The sequence below is a fragment of the Alligator mississippiensis genome, chromosome 2 (assembly GCF_030867095.1).
Source record: "Alligator mississippiensis isolate rAllMis1 chromosome 2, rAllMis1, whole genome shotgun sequence".
NCBI classification, from domain to species: domain Eukaryota; kingdom Metazoa; phylum Chordata; order Crocodylia; family Alligatoridae; genus Alligator; species Alligator mississippiensis.
Genome location: NC_081825.1, coordinates 290,095,423 through 290,105,902, shown reverse-complemented (window position 1 = coordinate 290,105,902; position 10,480 = coordinate 290,095,423).

The following is a 10,480-nucleotide window of genomic DNA, read 5'->3' as shown; positions in this document are numbered from 1 at the left end:
GCTAGTGCACATTATGGAACTGTGTCTGGCCTGCCAAACTTGGTAGAGGCTTTTTGATAAACCTTTGGCCAAGATCTGTACCTATATTGCAATTATATGTACCACTTGCCATTGATTTTACGTGGAAGACACTTGAAGTCTCCAGTGATGGATGGCAGAATAAAGCCTTAGATACAAAAGAAAGAAGAGAGGGTCTCAGTGCAACTCACACATGTATACTGTAGCATTTTAATTTACATTTGATTTTTTTTTAAGTCAAAAGAAAGGCAATGAAATAATGCTGCAACACAGAGATACAGACTTCAAATGCGTTTTCTATGTGTCTGAAGACAATGCCTCAGGACAACTTGAAAGGGCTGTGGGTCACCTAGAAGTCAGTGACTGTTTCTGAAACCACACAGAAAGTTTCCATTAAGGGTAAGTAGCTTACAGACTGCCTGCTTTTGCTGCAAGAGTGCAGAGCTAATGGGAGTTAGAGGGGCAGGTCTATATGTATGGGAGGCAGACACAACCCTGTTGGATCCAGAAGCTGACTGATGTAGAAGCTGACTGTAGAAGTAAGATCCCTCAGCTCTAGTCCGACATTTTGTACTTTCCCAAGTAGTGACTAAAGGCTTCCTCTCTTACCAGAAACTGAGGGTGGTCAACAGTCAGATCAATGTCTGCTGTTGGCTGTAGGAGACTGTTTTATTGAGGAGACTCCTCTGTGTCTAGGGCAGATCTCTACCATTTTCCTTCAGCTCTGAAGAATCCACAGGACACACATACATTTTGAGGCCACGCTGCAGGGACTAAGAATTCATCTGTGTGAGAACTGGTTGGGTTCAGTCTGTCTGCAGCTGTCTGTGGAAACCTGTGAAATAGTCTGCTAAAGAAATTACCTTAAAATTCTAATAGAATAAAAGGCTTAGTCTATCTGTCTGTCTGTCTATAGAGCTTTTGCCCAACTACGCGTGCGCCGATTGGCTTCGTGGGCCAGGCGACTGGGGGCAAGGCTAGCTGAGTTCAAATGGGAGCCCCTCTGCCACTGCTGCCTCCTTCTGAAGCCTCCTGTGCAGTGGCTCCCTCCACCTCACCTCCACAGTGGAAAAAAAATAAATTGGCATGAGCACTTGACAAGTGGCATGGCCAGCTGAGGATAGGTGGGAGCCCCTCTGTTGTAGCAGGGTCCTACCCAAGGGGGGAGCGGGGTCACACCTGAATGGGGGGCGGGAGGTGGGATGGAGTCAGACATAAAGCAGACGGAGGGGTTGGGGCAAGGCTGGACCCGAACCTGAGTGGGGAGGGAGTGGAGCAGGGTCAGACCAGAACCTAGGGGGAAGTGGGGTTGAGTGGGGTCAGATCCAAACATGGCGGGGGTGGGGAAAGATCGGACCCGAGGCGGGTGGAGCAGGGTCAGACCCAAAGTGGGGACAGGGTCAGACCTTAACGGGGGGGTGGGGAGCGGGGTTGGACCCAAATGGGGTAGGGGGGTAGGGTGGGTAGGACCAGAACCTGGGGAGAGAGGAGTTGTGCGGGGTCACACCTGGGAGGGGGGTGGGGGGGGCTGGACCTGAATGTGGGGGAGCAGGGTTGGACCCAAAGCAGAGGGGGGGGGGAAGTGGGGTCAGACCCGAAGTAGGGGGTGTGGGGGGGACAGGGTCGAATCCAAACAGGAGGAGGGGGCGGGATCAGACCCGAAGCAGGGCCCGGGGTTGGACCCTAAGCAGGGGGGAGGGGGTGGAGCGGGCTTGGGCTTGAACTGAGGGGAGGGGGAGCAGGGTCAGACCTGAATGAGGAAGAAGGGGATGGGGTTGGACCCAAACAGCGGGGGGAGGGGGCGAACCTGAACTGGGGGAGGTGGGGGCGGGGCCGGACCCAAACCGGGGGGGGGGGAAGTGGGGTTGGACCCAAAGTGGCGGGCTGAGGGGGAAAGGGTTGAATCCAAACAGGGGGAGGGGGTGGGGTCATACCTAAAGCAGGAGGGAGGGGGTGGAGCGGGGTTGGACCCAAACTCAGGGCAGGGGGGGTGGGCTCGAATCTGAATGAGGGAGAGAAGGTGGGGGCGGGGGCGGACACAAACGGGAGGGAGGTGGAGACAGGGCCCGGGGCTGACCTGAAGCAGGAGCGGGGATGGGGTTGGACCCAAAGGAGGCGGGCACAGGGCCAGATGCGGGGCTCCATGCCCTCTGGCATCTCCTCCCCCATCATTCTTGATAGGCGATTTGCTAGTAGGTCAAATATTTGCAAACACCAGTGTATGCACTAATTCGTTCGCTAATAAATAGCACGGTGCTCTTTCTGTCTACCGGTGACAGGTATTAACACCTACTCAAGGTTCTACCTGCATTAGTTAGGAGGCTAAACTCTGTCTGATTTTCATTTCAAGTGAATAGACCGAACTTCGCCTGTGTCTCAGCATGGAAATAAGATGGAGGGAGGTAGGAAGGGAGAACTGTAAGTTTTATGAGTTACTTCATCATCCCCTTAGCCCAGAAAAAAATAAAACCAGAAGTAATGTAACTGTGCAGCTCTGTATCCTGATGGCCCTGAGATCTGGAATGATTCCCACTTGAAACACGATGCGTTGCAGGAAGTACATGCGGTGTCCTTAGTTTACAGAGATCTTGCTCCAAGGTGTTGAAACGTTGGAGACCATGTTAATCTGAGGTTTAGCTCATACATTTTTAGACAAGGCCCGAAAATAGCAGTTGAACTGGCACTGCTCGTCTTTGGTTTTCAGAAAATGAGTGATAAAGTGAGAACCCACTGTGCTGCTGAGTTGTTAGCACCTAAAGGTTGGTGGGCACAACCCCGGTTCATGCAATTCTCGGAGGGAGCTCTCCATAGGAATCAGTCCCAAGGGAGGGAGATGGCTAAACTTTCACCTCCTGCTATGCCTTTGGGACAGCCCCTCCACTTAGGAAGTGATGTGATGATGACAAGGTTGTCCCTAAAGGTTTCTCTGGTGGTTAACTTCGAGCAGACACCTGGTCCTGTTCTTTCACTGCTTTGCTCCTTAAGGAGTCCTTGACACCTGTGAATACTGAGTGCAAAATAGGTGCAAAATATTTCTGCAATGTTTCTCATCCCCTTTTCACTCCCTTCTCAAGACTGTGAATGATTACACGAGGGACAAAGCAATGGAAAATCAAGCCCTGGGTTTGAATTTGTCACAACTGCAAGACTGGGATTTTAAATATCTCATAAGGTCAGCAGCTTGGGCTCTGTGGATTTTGGTTGGACTATAGTGAAATATGGGCTGCTTGCAGAACTGGATTCAGCTCTGAGTTCAGCAACACAGACTATCAAAGTTCTGGTAGCAAGATGTGCTTAGGCACATTTTATTTCATGTGCGTGGCCTGGGAAGAGTTTAGTTCTAAACTTCTCCACAGGCAAGGCAAGGGCAGGATCAATTCTCTCTCGGTTTTACTCTATCAAAAAGTACCTTGAGAAAGATAGCTAACCTGAGGCCTCTTAGGGCACCTGTATAATGTGGCAGCAGTGTACCTGGTTGGGATGTTCTCTAGAGTGGTGGTTTTCAACCTTTTTTCATTTGCAGACCCCTAAAGAATTTTGAATGGAGGTGCAAACCCCTTTGAATTGTACATGTGGGTATTCACATACTTTTGATCGATTATAGTCATCTTTTGCAGACCCCTTAGACATAGTCTGAAGGCACCTAGGGGTCCACGGACCACAGTTTGAGATGGACTGGTGAGGTTGCTCCAGGGTCATCTCCAGTGGCTGCATACAAACATGTTAGATACTGAGGTCTTGAGAACCAACCACAGGTACATTTATGGGCTTGCTGTGTGGAAGCAGGAGTGGGGAGGGGTGGCAGCATCCCTACTTGAAACTGTGGTGGAGACATACACTTGGGCCAATTTGATTCCATCTATTAGGTGTGTAAGTGGCCTTAGGTGCCTAAATGTGATTCTATTCCACCCTGCTCAAGCCCCTTTCCCCTTGCCCCCCCCCCCCCCCCCCCGCCCCAGTCCACTAATGCAATGCTTGTAACATGCCGTTACCTTATCCTTAAGACTGAGTCAAAAAAACAACAAAAAAGAGGAGGAAAAGAACCCACCTCCCTTTGGCATTAATCGTGCATCAGGGATGTAGGGTGGAAGATGGACCAGGATTGCACTTGGGCACATTAGAAACACCTTAGAAAAATAAATTAGCTTTGGCTTTCGTGAATTAGGCTGGAGAGTTGTCTTTCTTTCAAAGCTGAAAACAAGCATTCGGTGTTTGTGTGGGGTTTGAATTGGATTCAGAGGCTATTATCAGCTGGACCTTGAAAAGAATCCCACAGTGCATTTGATACATTAAAAAAAACAGAGCGTGGTGGCGAGTTACCAATAAGTGAGTCAGTGAAGGGCTGTTTATCATGTAATGACAATCATTTGTGGAAATGTCTTTGTAAGAACAGAAGAGTCTATTTGATGGTGGCACTGACTAATGTAAATGAGGATTAATTAATGTTTTCCTGCAGTGATGTTGGCAGCGATAGTGCTGTATTCATGTAATTTAATTTCTATTGACAGGCTGCTAATGAAAATGGATACTAATGGGCGTTGCATACAGCAGGCCCCTCTTTCACAGGAGTAATTCTTACTAGTAGTGGGACATGTTCGTTGCTGGAAAAGTGATGTAATAAAAGGGGACTAGTGAGAAAAAGCAGTTCATAAGTTGATTTGTACCAGCTGCCCTTCTTACCTTCTATACCTTTAGTGCCTTGAAAAAGAGCTCAGAAGTCACCTGTGAGTGGGTTGAAGGTTCTGCAGCTGTGAAAGCATGAAGACAGAAATTAAGTGATTATATATTGTATCCCAAGATACTATCTCATGCTGAGGTCTTGGAGTGATAAACTAACCAGATTTTACTGTATTTTACAGTGGAGCACAGGTAGGAGCTGCGCTCAGAGCTGCGTAGGCTGGGGGTGATCTGAGCATTACAGAAGGAGGATTGTAGGCCCTTGGTGGGTTTTGGAGTCAAACAGGGAGGTGCCCAATGAGGTCAGGCATTTCAAGGCAGCAGTGGAAACAGAGTTTTTTGGATTAGGCACCTCAGTTTCTCCAAGTCCTACTTTCAGTGTCTCTGTTATTTATTGAATCTAATCCCAAAAGTCTCTGGGAAGACACATCCAGACTAACAGGCATGTGCCTGTTGCAGCATCTCAATGCACTATATATAGAGAGGCACATTGGGAACAAAAAAAATGTTTCCCATGCGCTGCATATTTGCAGCACGGACTCTAGTTTTGATACCAGGAAATCCAGTATCAAAAAAACACACACCGGAAAAAAGGGGTGCAGGGCACACTCCTAGAGTGTGTTCTGAAGCAACTGGAGGCTGGGTCCTCAGAGAGACACTCTGGCACCTGGCCAGAGTATCTCTATGCCTACCCCTGTACCCTGCTACTCAAGCATGCTACCGCAGCATGCTGGGGAAATAGGAGTGGGGCAAGGCTGCAGCGGTGGAATGGGCCCAGGCTCTGTGCCAGGTAAGTAGAGACATGGAGGTGGGAAGACTGAGGATGAGGGAGAATTGTGAGTGTGGGGGGACTGTGAGGGTGGTGGGGACTGTTTGGGAGAGGTGGGTCCCATGCCCACCCCCTACATGGTGCACCCCCCCGCCTCTGCAGCAGCAGCCACTGGGGTGCTCAGGGTCCACCTCTTCCAGAATCCCACCATGGCACGGCACAGAACTGGCCACCTGGGACCCAGCACATCTGCACAAGACCCATACCCCCAAAAAGCTCATCCCCACAAACCCCCACCCACCCCCCACATCTCACCACAAATCTCACAGCCTGTGTGCCCAGCTGCCAGATGGGACAGGACCTGCTGGCAGGAGCCATGATGACTGCCACACTGCAGCCCTGCCCCATGTCCACACCAGTGCTGGGACATGCGGCCCCAGACTCGGGGGCTCCTGGTCCCACTCACTTGGGTGAGTGATGGGCTGGGAGGAGAGGCAGAGGTGGCAGCAGGGTGTGTGTGAGAGAGAAAGAGGGGTCGGGGATGGGGGAGCACTCTGGGTAGGAGAGGCCACCAGAGCCGGGCTTAGAGCCCATCAGCCCCTCTCAAGCAGCCTGTGCAGGGGAAGGCTGGCCTGAAAGCGAAGGGGCTTGAACAGCCCAGTCCCTGAGTCCCAGTCATGAGCACCCCAGGAATGACATGGGGATCGCTGGGGCCTGGGCACAGGGAGCAGAACAGCGAGGGCTGACACTGCTCAGAGCCACAAAGCAGAGGGTGGGACAGCTGCAGCTGGACTCATGTCCTGGTGCTGGGACGGAGCTGCTGCTGGGAGGGAGCTAGTGGGGGAGGCAGGGGCTGTTGGTCAGGAGTGAGGGGTGCTGGGGGGGCTGTGGGTTGGTAGTGAGGACCAGGGGCAGGGCACTGGCATATCAGTGCTACTCAGCGCCTCACATCCTGGTAACAAAGGGGGCAGGAGCAGCTCTGATTTTTCTATGATAAAAAAAACCAAACACAAATGCTGAAGTGTATAGATATTTAGAATTCATTTATTATGATGATAGAAGCACTGGTAGGCTTCCCCATCGTAAATATATCAACAAAACATTGCCCAACTGATCTCTCTATATATAGTGCATTTAATTTTAATAGCAGAAGAACATGGATTTTGGGTATTTTTATGAAAGAATTTGGGTTTTTTATTAGAGAATTTGCAATTTTTAAACAGGGAACACCAGGATCTCTGCTTGGGAGGCAGGTGGCAAGACCCAGGCAGAAGAGTCAGCCCAGGGCCAGCACTGAGAACCCAGATGGAGGGCAGACAAGGTGGCTAAACTCCTGGCCATTTGGGACGAGGAGGACATGCTTTGGCCAAAGCAGGCCACCACAACGAGCATACCTTCTGGGCGATAGCTGCCCACATGGCAGAGCGGGAACACCAAAAGACATGACAGCAGTTTCACACAAATGCGAGCTATGCAGACATGGCTCTGTTGCAGTGCCCATATCACAGCCCTGGCAGCTGTGCGATCCCCATCTGGGTCTGGCAGGCATACAGCCATAGGGCTACAGGTGCAAGGGGGCAAATGATGTCACAGGTGGCAACCAGTCACAGCCAGGCAGCAGTCCCCAGTGCCAGACTGCTACAGTGGGTAGAGGGTGCAGGGGCCACTCTAGGCTAGGGCTGCTTCAGCAGTCCAGCTGGCACAGGGGGTAGTGACCCCAGATACCATCTGGCTGGGCCTCAGAAGCTCCTGAGGGCAAGTAGCCCTGAGCTGCTCGCCAGGGCAGCTTTTTATACTGCTGGGGCCAGCACAGGTGCCGGCCCCAGCCTCTAGCTCTCACTGGCCAAAAATCCAGGAGGAGTTGGGCAGGGTCAGTTTGCCCAAGTGGCACAATTTGCCCTACAGCAAAGAGCATGTTCAGGCACATGTGCTGAGGCACAAATGTCCAGCACAAATTTATGTCACTGCTATTTGTCTGCATGTGTGAATGCCGAAAGAGTCCTAAACTGCACTCTAATAGAAATAAACACTACTGATAGGTGCCTCATTCATGTGGGAGCAGGTTTTTCACTGGCTAGAGGTGCTTTATGGACTGCAGCCTGAGAACTGCACATTTTAGAAAGCCTCATGTGTGTCCTAGAAATGAATCTATTTCCCCGGCTGCTCCTCCTCCTTGTTCCTTGTGTTGGGTCTCTGACAAAGAGTTTAAAAGCCACTTCTGGATTTGGTTCTTGGCAGGCTCAGAACAATGTTTCTAAGTGACTGCCCACATCTTTACTCAGAGGAGCTGTACCATTATTCTTTTTTTCTAACCACTTGGGCTAGGTACAGACATTCAAAGCCTGAGGTGGAACCAGTCCAAGTTACATGGTTTTTTATAAGCGGCGTAGTTTAGATTGGTATTGAACAGAGCACACATTCACCCTTTGGTTTGGGGGAGCAAATCTTAAACCGGATTCCTCTGTTTTTAAACCAGTCCATGTGTGCCACACTTCTGTTCAGTTATGGGTACAGACCAGTTTTGTGCGCCAAACTTCTGTTCTCTTATGGGTATAAACTGGTATCCAGTGACTTATATCAGGAAAAGTATAATTTCTGTACCTGCCCTTGGTGGCATTTCCCTTGCTCACTGGCATGTGTAAGCACCTTCACTTAAACTCTGTTACTCTTCTTCCAGGAGATGTGACCAGAATAACTCATCTTACTCTGCTGGATCCATGTCAAAAACATTGATTATACCCTCTGCTTCTAAAAAACACTCTGGTTGGTCTTACTGTAATGAGAGTGTGTCACAATAAGTCATCAACATTTGCATGCCACATAGTAAACGTGCAATTATCAAATGTTGTAAATGAAACAGAGTTAGAAAGTCTATCTGGAGATATTAGAGGCAGGAGGGCATTGTTCAGTTTGCAGCACATCACTGCAGTTTCAATCGACTCTTTCATGCCCAAGGTGTAAACAAACAGCCTATTTAATAAGTAGCAAAATTCTGTCAATGTGGGTAGTTGCTATGGTGAGAATTCTCTCTGCAGCAGTGTACTACTTGGCCACTATGAAATGCCTACATTTGTCTGTTTAGATGATAAAGCAGTATTTACAACCCTGTGTTTGAGATGCATCATAGGGCAGGCAATAAGATAGCACCTAAGAACAAAAGAAGCGCCACACGGGTGCACCCAGAGCATCACGTGTATCAGCATCCCTGCGCTGAAAAATGGTGGCCGGGGTTCTAAAACTAAAGCTCATCTAACAAGTTTTAGTTAAAGCACCTGGGCCACCATTTTTCAGCAAGGGGGACACTGATACACATGACACTGGAGTCTGCTGGAGCGTGGTAATTACTATGCTCCAGCAGACTCGATTAATTGATTCTGTTCAGATGCACAGTACCTACAGCACATTGGAGCAGCCTCCCTGCAAGTGTACAGGCACCCCTAGTTTTCTGGGTGGGCCTACCCCACCACTCCCTGCATGACAAATAGTCCTGTCTGACAGTGGCAGGAGTAGATGCTTTAGTGGGAGAGCACTGAGCCCGGGTATATCAGGAGTCATCTGTCCCCTGTTCATTATTTGCCCTGGCATCTGCCTTCGTTAGTTTAAAGATGCTGGAGGATACATCATTGACTATTCTGTTTAATAGCTATTAATAAATCTATTGTCCATAAATTTATTGTCTAGTCACTTTTTGAACCTGCTTCCACAACTTCCTGTGGCAATGAGTTTCACAAGTTAACCACATGCGGTGTAAAAAAGGACAGAACATCTAAGATAGAGCGGGGAGGAAAGGCGGGGCTGTGGCGCTCTACATTAAAGAGCAATACACATCCTCAATTAGCAGGATGGGGTCAGAGGAGGAGCAGGCTGAAGTGCTCTGGGTCAGAATACAGGGGGGTCATGGGGAAAGGGACTTAATGGTGGGGGTCTACTACAGACCTCCTAACCAAGGGGAAGAGCTGGACCGCGAATTCTTGGGTCAGCTTGCGGAGCCACTTAAGGCAAGGGATGTAGTTGTCATGGGTGATCTAAATTACCCGGACATCTGCTGGGAGGAGCAGTCAGCCATGTCGGACAGCTCATGAAGGTTCCTTGCTGAGATACAGGACCTCCATCTAACCCAGGAGGTGCACAGTCCCACCAGGGGGAATGCCCTTCTGGACCTGGTCCTGGCCACAGACAACGACCTGGTGAGGGGACTCCAGGTTCTTGACCACCTGGGCGACAGTGATCACTGCCTGCTGGAATTCACCATCCGGCGCAGGGTGTCAAGGGCCTTCAGCAAGGCAGTAGCCTTAGACTTCAAAAGGGCCAACTTCAATGAGTTGAGGAGATCGGGTCTGTAGGGAGGCTGTTAGGAAAGCTAAGGCAGATACTAGGGATCAAGGACAACAAAAAGTCCTTTTTTAAATGCACAGGGAGTATGAATAAGGCCCCGGGTAATGTGGGGCCCCTGCAGGATACGCTAGGCAATCTGGTGGTTGCACCAGAGGAAAAAGCAGACCTTTTTAACAATTTCTTTGCCTTCATTTTTTTGTGCAGGGACCGAGACTCCCTCACCGAAATTCGGGACGGACTCAGGAGAGACTCTGCCAGGCTTTGGGTCAGGGAGGACCAAGTTAGAGAATTTCTGGAGGGGCTGGACTTGTTCAAATCAGCAGGTCCAGATGCTCTCCACCCCAGGGTGTTGAGGGAATTGGCAGGGGTTATCGCGGGGTCCCTGGCACAGCTTTATGAGCGCTCATGGTGCTCTGGCCAGGTGCTGGACGAGTGGAAGAGGGCCAATGTGGTCCCCATCTTCAAAAAAGGGAGGAGGGAGGACCTGGGCAACTATAGGCCCGTTAGTCTTACTTCAATCCCGGGGAAGCTCTTTGAGAAGATTATCAAGGAGCACATCTGTGAAGGGCCAGCAGCAGGGATGATGCTCAGGGGCAACCAGCATGGTTTCATTAGGGGCAGGTCCTGTCAGACCAACCTGATTGCCTTCTACAATCAGGTCACAAAATCACTGGACTCAGG